Source organism: Cricetulus griseus, chromosome 2 (assembly GCF_003668045.3).
Source record: "Cricetulus griseus strain 17A/GY chromosome 2, alternate assembly CriGri-PICRH-1.0, whole genome shotgun sequence".
Lineage (NCBI taxonomy): Eukaryota > Metazoa > Chordata > Mammalia > Rodentia > Cricetidae > Cricetulus > Cricetulus griseus.
Genome location: NC_048595.1, coordinates 352,748,407 through 352,766,023, shown reverse-complemented (window position 1 = coordinate 352,766,023; position 17,617 = coordinate 352,748,407). Strand labels below are relative to the sequence as shown.

The 17,617-nt window shown below is 35.3% G+C and overlaps 1 pseudogene; it reads left to right on the top strand.

Annotated features, from left to right (window-relative positions):
- The first annotated feature begins 4,156 nt into the window (after positions 1-4,156).
- LOC100757807 lies at positions 4,157-16,697 on the top strand (annotated as a pseudogene).
- The last annotated feature ends 920 nt before the right edge of the window (positions 16,698-17,617 follow it).

Sequence of the window (17,617 nt, the reverse complement as noted above, 5' to 3'; positions counted from 1 at the left end):
CAGAGTAGTATTTTATAGAGAGTCTCCTAAGGTACAGTATTTTTTGAACAAGAGAAACAGCAACATTTTATCAGTGTCGGGGCTATATTTTTGATAGTGAATGATATAAAGTTGGACAAGGGAAACAAGATAAGGCCTATAAATTCCAAGACAGCAGAGAAACGTGACTTGTACTTGATCAAAGTTTAGGCTTCACTCAATTGCTTGACACTCATCTGTACCCCAATGACAGTGAGACCAATCTGACACATGCCCTGAGTGACAAAAGTATTCTCCCCAAAGTATCACTAGTTATTAATCACATGCAAATAATCTGAAGTGGTTTAATAAAAGGGAAGTACTTACATGAACACTTATTAGTACACATCAGTTATTCATAATATTTAGTTTAATTATGACACTTCATATTTGTAAATATGGTCATACTGCATTCCACTACAATATTTCCTCTTCCCACTTACTAAAGTTTAATGTTACGATGGAAAATTAATGATGAAGGAAGCAAAAGTTAGCAATTTCAGCTTTGTTTTTAAAAGAAAATACATTGCAGACTTTCAAACTGATCTGTCGTTTAAGTGTTGACGTTCAGAATATTTAATTACCTTACCAGGTGACTATCACATAACAAAGACAGAAATGAGAAAAAAATACTTACACAAAAGGAAAGTCTATGTAATGTGCCTTATTTAGAATCTATGTATTTATCATCCATCTATGTACCTCAATACCTATCATCTGTCATGGTTACCATTCTCCATTAAGGACACAAAAATATAATACCATGAAACAAATTGATAGATGTTGAAATATAAAATAAAAAAGCACAAATAACTCTGAATGCAGTAAGTTTACATCAATTGAAATCCATGAAGTTAATTTGTTTTTACTATACATTTGTGTTTACAAACTATGTCCTATAATCCAGCAAAATGACTTGTAAAATTGTTGTACAATTGTAAACTCAGTAGGGAGCAGAAATATGTAAATTGGTTTATGAGCATATAAAATAATATTCAGTCCACCTAGAAAATTGTATTTAATGGTTTTTACATATGGGATTTATACAGCTTGTTGGAAATAACAGGATTTTATTTAATCAGCATCTTGTATCTGAAAACTCAGTTAAAATCATGGTAAGACAGTCCCAGAGAGGCTAGGTAACAAGGAGGGCCCAAAGAGGGATGAATGGATTTCTCTGGGAAAGGGAAATAGAAGAGATTTCCTGTGTTAACTGGTGTTTGGCTAGGGTGATGAAGGGATAGGAAATTTGAGGGAGTGGATAGGACAGGCTGGGGACAAGACTGAGGCAGAGAGTAAGGGAAGTGACATGTTAATAGGGGGGCATTTTGGGGTTAGGGATAAACTCTTTTCAGGGACAATCCCAGGACTCCACAAGGATGACCCCAGCTAAGACTCATAGCACTATTGGAAAGGGTGCCTGACATGGTCATCTATTGTAATCAGATTGACAACTAAACTAATTGTCATCAAAGAGCATTAACCCAGTACCTGATGGAAGCCGATGCAGGGATCTACAGCCAAGCACTGGGCTGAGCAGCAAGAGTCCTAAAGAAAGGGAGGATGAGTTATATGAGCCAGGGTGAATCAGGGTCATGATGGGACAACACACAGAGACAGCTGACCTGAACTCTTGGGAGCTCACAGACTCTGGACTTAAGGAGCTTGCATGGAACCAACATAGCCCCCCTACATATGTGTGGCAGTTGTGTAGCTTGGCCTGTTGGGGGGGCGAGATTCCTAGCAGTGGTGTCAGGACCCATCTTGGGAGATGAATTGGCTTTTGGGAACCCCTTCTCCATGCCAGGTTGCCTTGTTCAGTCTTGATGCAGGGTGAGAAGCTTGTTTCTGTCTCAGCTTGGTGTGCCATGCTTTGTTCAAGCCCATGGGAGGCCTGCTCATTTTTTGAATGGAGACAGAGGACCAGTGTATGGGGGCTGGATGAGGGGAGAGAAAGGGAGGAGAGGAGGGAGGGGAAACTGGACAATATATAAAATAAATGAAAAAAATCAATTAATAAAAATGCATTAAAATCATGGTGTTGGAAGGAATATGGCATATGTATATATGTATCAATGAATATTGTTAAATTATATACACTGCCTCAAAGACATCAGTATAGTAAAGCATTCCATGTGATAATTCATATAGGGATAAGAAAATATTTACACCTTTATTTAAAACATATTATGGGGCTCATCTGGAATACTGTTGGTGCTTGTCTAGTTGTACACTGTGGCCCCACAGTTGTGGCCAGGTTTGACTCTAAATTAGCTATGCAAGTGCTAGAGAAGTTCTCTCATCCATTCGCAGTGATATCTGAGGAAGTAGGGTGACTGGACCTGACTCTAGCTAAGGCCAACGAGTATGTGGAGAGCTTAACAAATCACAGATAAAGTTACAATCTAGAGGAGAGGCCTTAGCTCTCATAACATGCATGGTACCCAACCTTATGTGGGAGACTCTGAATATAGCCCACTAAAAGTGAGAGTGCCAGAGTGGGAAAGGATATCTCAACCTTACTAAGATTTAGTCTTGAACTGAATACTGTATATGCCACCTATTAAAAATTAAACTAAAATTTTAAAAATAATATAATGAACCACAGAAAAGTCAATCAATGAACTAACTCCTAATGTTCAAGTCCTTTCTCAGAATCAGAAACAACATGAAAAAATGAGATTATATTTTTCCTCTAAACACTCATCACATAATAATGGCATCTAATTAAAATATTTTTTTAAATTGCCAGACAAAAATTGAAAAGAATTATTAAAAGTGCTCTCACAACTCTAAGAAGACATTAATACAAAAGAACAAAAACAAAGAGATGAATAAAATAAGGGGTCAATCTAATATATGAAGAAAAATAAAATTGCTAAAGAAAACCTGAACTGAAGTCATATTGGAAATAAAATAAATCAATAAGCCAAATAAAAATCTCAGTGTAAACTCTCATCTAAGAATAGATCATGTGGAAAACAGAGTATGTGGAAAGAAAGACAAAATAAAGGAATGGGTTACTCAGTGAAGGTCAATGAGACATTTAAAAATAAATATGAACACATTGTAGAAGGGCACAGGGACACTGTGAAAGCAAGTAACCTTTGAGTTCTGGATATAGGAATACAAGTGCAAAGGCATGCATAATATTTTCAGTACAATAACAGAATAAAACTTCTCTGACATAGAGAAAGAGATGACCATCTAGGTACCAGAGGCCTATAGAATTCCAAATAGAAAAGACAAGAAAAGAAAAACTGACATGTTTCATTCAAAACTTTAAAACCACAGGTATATAGAAAGAGTATTAAAAGATGCAAGAGACAAAAATCAACTCACATATAACAGCCAACCCATTAGAATGACATTAAATTATTCAACAGACATTTCAAGGCCAGAAGGGCTTTGAAAGCACATTCCAAATTCTGAGACACCAAGTTACAAAACAGAATATTACACCTAGGAAAACTAGTAATTAAAATTGTAAAAGAAATAAAACATCAGCAGAATAAAAACACATTAAAGCAATTTGTGACCCTATATCAGGTATTGAAAGGACTATCTAGATCTGCAGATAATGATAAATACACCCAATAGGTAATAGGGAATAAACAATTCCAAAGCACTTAATTGAAGGAAGTCTAAGGAAAAATAATAGCACTTAATAGACATTGTTCTGCAATAATGGCTTGAGTAACAAGAAATATACCAATGGATATAATAGTGACATAAATATTATGGGGCAATCAAATGTTTTCTCATAGATTTACATCCTACTAAACATGAGGAAATGATTTCTGCTACTGTTAATATTGACAAGAACAAATGGATCAGAAGCTCACAGATTCCAGGATTAATCTACTACTATGATTTTGTTAAATAGGCATAGAATCAAACAACAACTAAATTTTCATTCCCTTACTCATCAATTAATCCAGCTCTTAGACCTTCTCAGATAAGTTCCTTTGTACACTGAACAGTCACTAAAGCACACACACAGAGAGCTGGTCAAAGCACAGAGGATGTGTCATCAGAATGCTCAGATACAAAGGGACATCTGTATCATAATCCCCGTCTCTGGGAAAAATCATAAAAGAAGGGGTAGAAAGATTGTAAGAGTTTGGTGTGGAACAAAATGGATTTACCTCCTGTGGGTATCACAGAAATTTTGAAATCATCAACTTATACAACTGTGGGTACCTGTACAAAATCTACACAAGATGAACACGGTGAGCCTTAGAGTATGAAATAGAAAGGATCATGGGTCACCAACCTTTACAGAGGAGCTATGAGAAGTTGATGGCTTCATGAGAAATACTAATCCATTTTTTTAAGAGTAGGTCTTCCTGGAGGTCATTCATGCTCCATTGGGTGACCCCATACACAAGAGTATATGGATAGCACAAATTAGAGTTTAGAGTTTATTTAAATAAGGTCAAAGAAGAGGACACTAAGTAGGGTGAGTACGGAGAAGTGGGTTGATCTAGGGGAAATGAAGAGTGATTATGATCAAAATACACCAAATGAAATTCTCAAAGAATTATTGAAGATATTTTCAGCAAACACATACATGTGTGTTTAACATTCTTATGCGGAAAATACTCTAGAAACCAGGAAAACTTTGGAAACTTCCCTTAGTACTCTGAAGTTACATATAGAAATACAAAGGAATGGAATTTAGAATTTGAGCATTGGGATATAAGTATTCATCAGGAAAATAGTAAGTTGTAACTGAGAAACAGTTTGTCCTATGAAATTTTACAGAAAAACCATAAGAGGAGATGCATACATGAGTTAGGTAAATCTTTCTTTGAACCAGTATATAATAAACAATAGTGTATAACATCACAACATCTAAATCCTTTGTTTTGACCACCAGCACTGAACAAACTGGTAATTTTATTCCATTCCTTTAATCCCAGAACTCTGTGGGTAGATGCAGAAAGAAAATAAGTATAATGCCACCCTTAGATATAGTTCAAGGCCATTGTGATCTTCATGAAACACTATCTCATAAAACAAATGTAAATAATACATTAAGTAATAAATAAAATATTAATCAGTATTAAAGACATAAACTCTATATAGGTCTGCCTGTTATATATACAGTTTTCATTGGAATCTAGTATCTTCTCCTCAACTTGGTAGAAAATGGACTACTTTAAGCCTTTTCTTAACTTATGTATGAAGACAAAGTACAGCAAAAACTGCTTATAAACTATGGCTAATATATGACTGACCTCTTTTCACCTATGTGTTTTGTGGATTTGAATTTAATTTCAGGCATGGAGCCTGCATGCTTTTTAGTTGACTGGGTTCTTAATGCTAATGGCTGAAGAGTAGAGCAAATCTCCAGGTGGTGTTTGAAGTATATATACTTCTAAGCATTACTAGAGAGAAACACACTTCAACTGAGGAGGGAGTCTCTTAGAGTTCACATGAGTTTAACAGTGGATAAGCATGACTATTGGCAAATAATCTTTCTGTACACTGTGAAGATGTCTTCTTCCATTGGTTTAGTAAAAAGCTAAATGGCCAATGGCTGGGCAGAAATAAGTAGGTAGGACTTTTGAACAGGGAGAGACCTCTGAGACTCTGAGATGAAGAAGGGAAGAGTCTCAAGGAGTTGAGGGGAGAAGCAAGATGAATATGCCATGCTGAGGAAATATATCAAACCACATGGTATAATGTAGATACAAAATATAGATTAGTTATGATGGATTGTGGTGGCATACACCTTTACTCCAAGCTCCTGGGAGGCAGAGGCAGGTGGATCTCAGTGAGATCTAGGCCAGCCTGTTAAACAATGTGAGTTCCAGTACAGCCAGGACTGTTACTGGAACCCAGTAACAGTTAGAGAAACCCAGTCTGCAAAAAAACAAAAAACAAACAAACCAAAACAGTGTTACTTTAAATTCTACAGCTAATTAGTAAGAAGCCTAAGCTATATGCTGGTCATTTATAATGAATGATATGTCTCTGTGTGGTTATTTGGGAAATGGCTTGTGGGCCAGAAAATTCTGCGTACACATGATCCATTGTTACCTATGTGGCTCCTCCAGTGGCCTACAAAATATACCAAGTATTTCTGGTAAAAGTAACAATAATTTTATTGAAACAACTCACCTCTTTTTAGAACATGATAATTATAATAACTCCACTGAATAAAACAGAAGATTAGACACTTTTTATGCTATTTTAACAATCCTCAATATGAATAGAATTCCTGAGATCAAACTGTAGAGAACTTACTACAAAAGTAGCTCAGAAAAAGCACCAAGGACAGATGACTGAGACCTGTTTCCATGGTTGGCACATGGTTAAGTCTGCTTTACCTAATAAATTCGCAGAAAGACTTCTGCAGATTCAAAAAACTCAAAATTTCTTTAAAAGTCCTCTACTTGCCTGGAGGGGTGCTTACATTTTACAATCACTCCTTTAACATTGACAAATTACAACAATAAGAGCTTTACTATATTGCATATTTATCTATTCACACGGTAAGGGCCATCTTGCTCATTTGAGACAGAGGAGGCCTTTTGAATAATCCAAATCCTGAGTAGCCCTAGGTATCAATTAATATTGAGTCTTCTAGGCATAAAAGAAGATACTGAAAACGTTTCTTCTCAAAATGACTACATCTTAATTTCAAATAGCAAGGAGGGAAAATATTTTTCTCATTAGATGGTTTTTAAGCAATATTATTTGGGGAATTTTTAAATGTCATCTAAGAATTTATAGCGATAAGAATGGTAGATCAATAACATTCTAGTTAAAGAAAGATGCACATTAATTTACAAATGATAAATTATTAGTTCTTCATTGGACCAATGGCTATATGTTGAGGTGCACCTATACCAAATAATAAGGGGAGGAAATCTCAGCGCCAGTTTAAACTTTCTTGGAAGCATCGGTACCCTATGCCCAGCAAAAGACCATAATACTTCAATTTGGAATTTGTATAAAAAGATTTGAAATTAAGTTTTGACCAGAGAGTAGAATTATCATTAAACAAATTAACATGAAATATATTAATAAGTAACACTGAAGTTCAGAGCCAACTGGGGAAAGAATACTGATTAGCAATGAAACCTACTGACATGAAAGGACTCTGAGCATCACCTCACAGATCTACTCCAGGAGAAACATGTGTTGAAATCCAAATCATGTTTACATGCCTAACAACATCTTTGAGAAAATAAATGCATCATCGTAAATGAGATACTACAGTGTAGGTGTTCTAGCCCACATGTCTGGAGGATCGATAACCGAGTAATGTAGATGAAATTTAGCAGTAAAAAGAAACATCACGGTTTTGCTGGTAGTACTCAACTGCCACCATGGTTATTATTCCAGAGAAAACTTAGCATGCTGCATCAGGAAGAAATCAATGTAAGACAGTAATGAGCTAGTACACAGCAGACAGTAAGAGGGAAGAATGACAATTTTTCTTTCACAATTTTGAATTCTTGTTTTGAACAAATGTTTAGACTTAGTGTAAACTTGTCAGGGGAGAGTGCTCAGTAATAGCATTTATATGTAGGAAAGAGGACCTCAGTTCTGATTCCCTTAACCATGTAAGAGCTGAGAATGATATTGTGTACTGTAACCCCAGCATTTAGGGCTGGTGATGGTTGGGTTTTAAGATCTTTCTAGTCATCTACAATGACAACCTTCCAGGTCAGTGAAAACCTAACAATAGAGGAAGATACCCTTTGTCTTCCTCTGGCTTCTGTATATGTGCATAGCATAGACACATTTGCACACATGCAAACACAAATACACATACCAAAAAGAAATTAAATAAATGTAGAAAAGTAAAAAGATAAAATTTAGGTAGTAAAACACATTATTACAGAAATGAGATATGGCTAACCTGCTTTCTTCTATTTAAACAATTTGGAATTTAACTCTACATTAATGTTTTTGTAATATCTGAAAAAAGGAACCTTTAATAAACCAATGAACCTTTAATAACCCACCATTATTCTCATGTAATTTTATATTAAGGTATTACTAAAGTATGCAAATGATAAATCAAATAGCACCAGGCCTATGATAAAGGAGATATTCTAACATTGAGAAAGGAAAAGAAGCAAACAAGCACACAGAATTCTTCCTAGAGTTCACTGGGTAATTTAAGTCATAGTTAAATGACTATGGGTAAGAATACTGAACAGAAACATCAAGAAAAATTTTTTTACTATCCCAGAGGATACTTTTTACTTGCATTTCATAATCACACACACACAAAAAAATCACTTAAATATCTTTGTTTACGCTGAGAAAAGTTTTGCCACCAGCTTTTACCACAGAAGTTTTGGTTGCTTTTGTTCTTTCTTTCTTCCTTCCTTCCTTCCTTCCTTCCTTCCTTCCTTCCTTCCTTCCTTCCTTCCTTTCTTTCTTTCTTTCTTTTTTTTCTGTAATCTGAGAAAGTTAATCGATCAATCTTAACAAGACAAAGAAATCAGATTAAGTGATGGGTGAGCATTATACTGTAATTGAGTGTAGTATGGTGAAACAAGGTTTTCTAGTCAGTACATGGCCCTAGCACTGAAAATTTTCCTGCATCTGTGGCTATCTGATCAGGGAACTCTGAGGAACTATTCACAGCGATGCTTTTTCAGGAAGGGGTAATACTTTCTTTTAGTCCTATAGACTAAACTTTGACAAGTTTCCCTAGCTTCAATAAATAACTTCTCATCCACACACCATCAAGGAACACTAGTCCTTAGTGTATCATGCACAAAGAGAAAACACGAAAGGTATAAGGGGACTTGGGAAAAATACATCAAGCAGAGCAGAGGAAGAGGGTAGAAGAAATGGATGGGGGAAGTGAAAAACTACTAAATTCATTATGTATTTGTATGAAACTCACATAAATTATACATGCATAAACACACATATATATATTTGTGTGTGTGTGTGTGTGTGTGTGTGTGTGTGTGTGTAATGATACTGAACACAGTTTTTCATTGAGAAAAGTTCAATGTTACAAACCTAAATATACATATGGATTATTAAGCAGGGACACTCATTACCCTCACAACTGTGAAGCTGGCATGGTTTTCCACATTTCTGATAAATAATGTAGTTTGTTTGTATTTGAATTAGAACAGACAGAAACTGTAGAACTGGATATTAATGATATAAGTTCAGTTCTGATGTGGGGAGAGATGACCAATGGTAAAAAATTAGTAATAAAGGACCCACACTGTAGTTACTAGTGGTTTGAATCTCAGGGTTTATCTTGAGATTTATTTTTATATCAGAATATACAAGACTCAATTTGATTATTAAGTCTCATTTTCACCAAAATTATATTGTGAATGTTTATGCTGTCAGTAAGAATCTCATTTTTGAGATTTTCTTTTTCTAAATGTGTTAATTAATATGAATAGAAATGACTGTTAACGACTTATCTTAGATAATACACGGGAGAAAATGCATTTCTCTCTGAGACATAATACCATCCTTAGTCTCATAGTCTAATTTACTGTATTTAATATTCAATGTAGCCAAAACTATGATTACAGGTCACCTGAAAATATTCATTGCAAAAATTTATAATAAAATAGAACAGAAATAAATAATGATAATAAAAGTCTTACAGTTTCATCTCTAAGGGTCTAGCTCATATTTGGTGAATTGATAGATTTTTGAAAACACAGGATGATTTCTTTTCTTTTTTCTTTCTTTTTTTTTTGGGGGTTTTTTTGAGACAGGGTTTCTCTGTGGCTTTGGAGGCTGTCTTGGAATTAGCTCTTGTAGACCAGGCTGGTCTCGAACTCACAGAGATCCACCTGCCTCTGCCTCCCAAGTGCTGGGATTAATGACGTGTGCCACCAACACCTGGCCAGGATGATTTCTGAACCTATAGTTTTTTTAAAAAATAAAATGGTTATATCACTTTTGATAAATCAATGAAAAGAAATGTAAAAACCTCAGTTCTTTACTTTTACCAAGTCCAGTTCCTGTGTTTTCACTGGATAGGATCCTAGGTCTAATGTGACTCAATCCCTCATAGCTTTTAGAATTTCCTAGCACTGCCCATGAGGATACAGTGACAATATACTCTTGGTGTATCTAAAGTAAAGCATTTACCAACATTGAACTATAACCTTTCCCTATATTCAAATTATGTTGACAAAGTTTTCTATAAAATTTTAGCACATTAATTTACCTTAGAACATTATTATGGAGAGACTATTCAGGCAAACATAGCAACTTCGGAACAATGCATACAGTTACCAGACATACACTCAAACCTTAAATGATAAAATTTTTCATGGAGCCATTACCTTTGTAAGAACTCCACATGACTAAACTTATCATTCTACTTTTGTATGTCAGGTCATTTTGATATCAAAATATGTCATTTTCCCATATTGTATTAACGTAAGCATTAATATTCTAAAACCAAAATACCAACTGTTTCTCAGGAATGTTTCTCATGATTACTGGATAATTTCAGGAATTTTTCAAGTAAGTGACAAAGCAACCTGTCTGCCACATTAGGAGGCTTCTGTAACCTTACAAGAAGAATATTTGTGAATGCATACATTTGTTCTAAAAGGTTTGTTTGTCCTGGAGTGACTGTACGTTATCTTTACGCATACCACAATTTAGGTTAATCTTAATGAATGACAGATAAAATAAAAAGAAAATGGAAATATCAAAATAAAGATATATAATAGTTACTTTTACAACATATGTTTGTTTTATTTATTAAAGAGACAAAGTATCTAATAGCATTAACCTTATTTATTGTCTCTAACTTTGGGTCTGTACACTAACATGTTGCATATTTTATAATGGATTTTTGTTCATTTTATACCAGAAAAAGAATTTTCTAGAAAGCATCATTATAAATTACTATATTTTCTTCAATATTTGTATTTCAAGTAGGTTTATAATTATTTCAAAAAAACGGCCTTAATCTACAGAAATATGTTATCATGATTTATATAAGCTTACTTAATGGTTAGCTCTTATTTGTGCACTTTGATAATTTACATAGTTGAAATTTATATGTGTAATGGCATACCAAAAATGTCTTTGCAATGTGTCTATGGACATTCAGAGAAAATAGCAAGGTGCAATACAAGTGTGATTGCCCAATCAATATCTTCTTGTGCTGAGGAAACATGACAAAAATATCAGTGACTAGCGTGCCAATTAATTTCAAATACATAGAACAGCTCTGAATATCAGAGCCATAGGGATTTAAATGAAACCAGTGTGTATTATCTGACATGGTTACAGGAAACATAAGAATTTGTCACAGTTATACTTGAAGTGTATAAACTCAGAGGAGAGAGGGAAAAATGTGAGTGGAGAGGCCTTCAGAAAGCTTGATTGGAGGCAGATTCATAGGAAGAGGTGATAAGACAGTAGAGAAGTGGAGTTGAGATGTGTGATAATGAATGGACCGTCTGAAAAGATGTGCTACGTAATGATTAGGTTTAGGAAGACAGATGTGTATTTTTAACGCACATTTTTGAAAGTAGCATTTCTACACATCAAAGAGCCTTTAGGAAAGAGTTCCTTTCAGTACCACATGAAAGCAACAAGAAAATGTTGGTGTTGTGGTTACACTTAGATATATGATGAAATAAATTATAGCTGGAATGGAATTATCCAACAATATTTTCCCAAAGGATGAGTAGTACTAATGTAGGATAAAGAATGTTTATTAATTATTGACATCTCACTTAAAACTTTGGGAAATTGATAGAAACTATGAAAACAGTATTTTTTCCTTAGAAAAAGTAATATTTTATCCATGTTGCTTTATGATTGTATTTTCATACGTCTATGTGTTAATGTCAACCTATAACAATCATCTCCTTTGTGTATAATACAGATTGAGCTATATTTAATGTTAGGTTATTGAAGAATGAATAGAATTTCCAGAATTTTTATCATTATTATCCAAATAACTTTGGGTAAATTTTGACAACTGAATATAATTTGAGATTATTATATACTATGTTGTTAGAGATTACGCAACATATAAAAAAGTAAAATTATTTTATGTCTATATAAAAATACAACTTGCTTAAATCATGAGAAAATTAATTTATCAGATATTTGTGATTTGATCAGGTCTTGGCAGGAACAGTGTATGTCTCTTTGCTCAGTACTGGTCGTCACCTGAAGTGTAAGATGCTAACATAGTGGACAGTTGATGCTTCCTATGACCAGAGAGCTCAGCTGAGTGTGTAATGTGGAATCCTCATAGCTGAACCCTATTCTCCAATTGTAGCTATATGTTTTTCATAACTCTGTCTTAAAAGTTATGCAGTGTTAATTTTAATACATGTCATTTATTAGAATTGAGTCACAAAATCCAATTTATTGTGAGAAGGGAACTTAGTGCTTCAATTTATAAATGTTCACAAAATCTTGTAAGAAGACATTGTAGTAAAGATAATTCTACAAACACATGTTTTAAAAACATAGTCTCATGGAATTGTTAAGTTGTAAACTTAACAATTGATTGAGAAAATCAGTCCGGAGGGCTATCAGCAAACAGAAGGCATTGTCAGAGAGATGGTGTACCAAGCTCTGGCAGCTTTGAGAAAAATGGCAGGCCTGGACTTGAATTTAGTGATATGGGAACCAGTTCAAAAAGCCATCTGAGAAAGCATTAATGGTATTTTGGATTGCAGTAGAGGAAGTCCAGAGAAAGGTCGGTTGATAATGTTCTCCATGAAGAAAAGGTGATTTCAGTAAATACTAGAGAGAGTAAGAGAAAAACAGAGGGAAACTCCTTCATGGAATTTAGAAGCAAGCAAATACTATGTGTTAGATAATAAAAAAGAAATCCAGATTGAAATATGTTCCAAAGCTAATGGAACATCAGAAACGCAAGAATACAAATAAAACATTGAATCATGGTATGAGTAATTCTTAGTAACTGAATGGAACAAATGAAATCCAATACATTGTAACTGCTGCTTTTGTTGTTTCTGTTTTGTTTGATTGTTTGTTGATGACATGGCTACCTTACTTAACAGCCTTACATGGAGTTTCTTTATCAATAGTTCTCTAAAATGTCCAAGGTAGCATCTATTTGCTTAAACTTACATTGCATTGGATATTTTAATTACTCAAGGTCGATTTAAAGATCTTTGGGTGCTGTGTGATACACAGTTTTCACCAAGTATTAACTAATTTACATGACTGAGCAATTTGTTTTTCCTTGTTTTGGGAAATGCTTAGTAAAAAAATATTGAAGGATTACTTGTTTAATAAACTAAAAAGGGCGATCAGTATATTCACTTTAGAAAGAGCATTATTTGGTTCTTGCTTATAAATGCAAGTGATTAAAGGTTTATGTTATGCATTTCTTTAGGATGGTTTAACATTTTCAACCATTACATAAAAAGTAATTGAGTTAACATTGCAGCACATGTACTAACTTAATTAAAATGTTCTAAGCTTCTCAGCAAATGTCCTTTTCTTTGTCTCTTACAATCCTTCCCTTCTCTTTTTCAATGCTGCTTGAGCCTTAGTTTCAGGAGATATTTTATGTTTGTTTCCATCGGGACTTAGCTTCTAACAATGGACATTTTAAAATGAATGGGAAAGCCCAGGAGGCCTCCATCTACACAAAGAACTACTGGCAACTAAGGAATTCTTACAGTGGAAGACAAACTGCTCTACTGACTCACTTTCCCATTGTCATCTTTGTATTTACATTTTAATTCATGAGTGGTTCTCTCTAAGAAAGGCCAAGAATCCATGATCCTCCATTTCAGTTACCCCAAAACTCTCAACTTGTAGGGCATGTCCTTATAGATCCCAACAGCATACATCACATTAATTCCCAAGTTAGAGACTTTAACATCTTTCCTTTCCTGATGCTTCCTTTCAATCAAATGCAAAAATCTCAGAGGTTCACTGTGTAACCTGTCCTCTTCATTCTGACCCCATCTTTCTCATGTTTTTTTTTTTTCTTCTAACCCTCATTACTCATCCTAAGGCTTCCCTTGGCTCCTCCAAACTGGTTTATTTAGATATTCACCATCTGCCCTGTGCCCTATCATCCCTTCTCCCACAACCCCTTCACCAATATTCTTCCTCCCCTGAACTGATCTCTCTACCTCCCCTGAATTAATTCCCCTAACTGCTTTCATTTCACAGACATTTTATTACTGTACTGTGTGTGTGTGTGTGTGTGTGTGTGTGTGTGTGTGTGTGTGTGTGTGTGTGTGTGTGTGTCTATGAGGCTTTGCATATCTATGCATGTGGACATAAACAAAAAACTTTTGTTTTCTATGTCAATGACTCGTAATGTTATAATTTGAGGAAGCATCTCTCATTTGAATCCAGACATAATCGTCTCAGCAAGTCTAACTAGACACTTTGATTAAAGGTCCCTTTCCTCTGTTTCCCATGCTCTGGAAATCCAAGCAATCCACCATTGCTACCTAATATCTATGTGAGTGCGGGAATCTGAACTCCGTCCCTATACTTCCATGTCAAGTGCTTTATCAGCTGAGCAGTCCCCTCAGTTCTTACATTTTCTTAAACCCTCTTCCTCCTTTTCAAAATATCTTTTGTCTTTAACTCAAATATCATATATCTCCTTCCTTCACACACACACACATTCTTGTACATGTAGCTTTATTTCTATTTCTATTTTCAGGAATTCTTTACATTAAATGCTTCCTGAAGGAAATCTCATTCACTGGCTGGGCCTAGAGAAAGCTCATGTTTTGTCATGTCAGCTGCAAAAAACAAGCACTCAGTTCTCTATCTTCTATATGAATTTCAGGCTGTAACAGAATTTCTCATTTTTATCAGGAAACTCGCTAGAATTTGTATCTCTTCATAAATAGTGTTACTTATCAGATACAAATATCTGTACATATTGTAGACATTGGTGAGGAAACTGAGCTGATCAGTACCACAGCCAACTACGGGGCTGTGGGCACCGCTGCTGAGGCAGACAGATCAGCTTCAGAGAAGAGGAGACAGTTGATTCAGGAGTTCAAATTCTTGGGTGGCGATATGAAACACACCCATTTGGAGAAAGGCTTGGATTTTGCTTTGCTTCAAAAGGTACATGCTGAGACTGCTAGCAAAGAGAAAGAGGAGGAACTCATGGAAAAGCTCCAAAAGGAAAACAAGAAAGATGAGGATCCTGAAAACAAAATTGAATTTAAAACATGACTTGGCTGAAATGTGTATCGAATGCTTTTCAAGAGTAAATCATATGAGCCAAATGATGACTATGCAGACATGGATATCCCCACCACTCTTATCAGCAGCAAGACTGATTGCCCCACAATGGAGGCTCAGACTACTCTAACTACAAGCTCACCCAGATTTTGTCATACCCGAGGAAGGGTACCCAAAACAAGAAGCTCAAGAAGAAGGATAAAGGGAAACTTGAGACAGCAAGTTAGACAGGACTAGGAGTCAAAGAGGATTCTGGGAAATGTAGTAGATAAGTGGTGATCCAGGCAGGAAGTGACATAGCAAGGAGACTCATATTTAAAGAAGGAGAAAAAGAAAGCGTCCCTCTTTTCTCCTATGCTCCTGCTCCAGAAGCACAATGTGATCCACCAGCAAGGAGGGCTGCCAATAAGGCGTTCAATAAGATAAGTCTTATAAAATATGTAGATTTATGATAATTAAGACTGAGCTAACAGATGAGAAATCCTAGTCATTGGCCAAGCAGCTTTAAGCCTAATACAAGTTTCTGTGTATTCATTTGGGCCCTAACTCAGGGGGGTGGCTGGCGTAAAGCTCACATGTGGTGGTGGGACTCGGGCGGCTTTTGGCAGGAAGATTTATAACAACAGAAACTGGAAGGAAAGAAACCTCCTGAGGCAGACACGAACATTTTTGAAGAAGACATAGGGAATTATGTACCTTCTACAACCAAAACACCTCTGGACCAGGAGCAAGACAGATACCAGGAGCGCGAACCTGATCGGGAACTGGACAGAGACCGAGAGCTAGAACAAGAACTGGAGCGGCAGCGAGACTGGAGAGCTAGAACAAGAACAGGAGCGGCAGCGAGACTGGGAAGGAACGAGATAGGGAGCGGGATCGAGAGGAAGAAAAGAAAAGGCACAGATACTTTGAGAAGCCAAAAGTTGATGATGAGCCCATGGATGTTGACAAAGGACCTGGATCTGCCAGAGTTGATCAAGTCAATCAATGAAAAATTTGTTGTGTCTGCTGGTTGGCAAGGCACTGAATCGTGAAGAAGCCAGAAGACAAGAAGCAGCTGGGTGATTTCTTTGGCATGGCCAATAGTTATGCAGAATGCTCTCCTGCCACGATGGACGACATGACTGTAGATTGTGATGAAGAGGTAGATTACAGCAAAATGGACCAGGGTGACAAGAAGGGTCCCTTAGGCCGCTGGGACTTTGATACTCAGGAGGAATATAACAAAAGTATATGAACAACCAAGAGGCTTTGTCTAAGGCTGTATTCCAGTATGGTATCAAGATGTCTGAAGGACGGAAAACCAGACGCTTCAAATAAACCAATGATAAGGCAGAGCTTGATCACCAGTGGAAGAAAATAAATCGATCATTGAGAAGAGGAAGAAGATGGAAGCTGATGGGGTTGAAGTGAAAAGACCAAAGACCCTAGTTCAACCATCACCACATGGCTGTTCTTTTAGTTGTTTGTTCTACAATTCCTAGAAAGGTTGCAGACTATTTTTGTTTGTGAATGTTTATAAATGTTTATTGTATAACTATTTTTTATAGATCTGCCTCCCAATTGCTAAGATTAATGGCATGCAGCACCATGCCCAACCTGCTCCGTTAAAATTAGTTAAACCTGAAAAAAATTAAAATAAAATAAAATAGTCTATGAAATTATATTTTGTCAATTATCTATCATTTTCAAAGCAAATATTATGTGATTAGAATACCTTTCAATGTAATGTTAACATTAAGATGCATTTTCTTACCAGAAAATATTTTTGTATTTCAATTGACCCCATTTCTTTTGTTATCTGTTTTATTAAAAAGTAATTATTAGCACTTCATATATGTCTATTATCCAGCATATATATATGCATATATGTGTATATATATTTATATAGTATATATGTAAAGTGTAATTAGTACAAAGTATAATTAGTACACTTTAAGAAGTGTAATTAATACAAAGGAAATTGATTAAGCAGTAACAGATATATTGGGAATACGACAATTATTTTTGTCTTTTAAGATGGGATTATGGAAGTTGCTGTCCTGGACCTTGAATTAACTAGATGTCAAAAATGTAATTAATTTTATGAAAAAGGAAATGGACTACTGGTTTGTTTGGGCATGTGAATAATAGTAATGAATTTACCCTTGATTATACTTTAATATATGCTAAATACTGCGTATGGAAGCCTAAATACGTTTAGTCATTCATTCTCCAATATTAACTATTTCTAATTGAGTCAATATACATCATAGGAACCTGAGACATAGTCTTACTACCTTACCAATAGCCAAAAAATTGGAAGAATACCACATTTCCATTCAACATTTTACTTTTATTTTCTAGGAGTCCAATTAACTTATCCAACACAAAATATAAGCCATTATTGTGGTATTGCCATTAT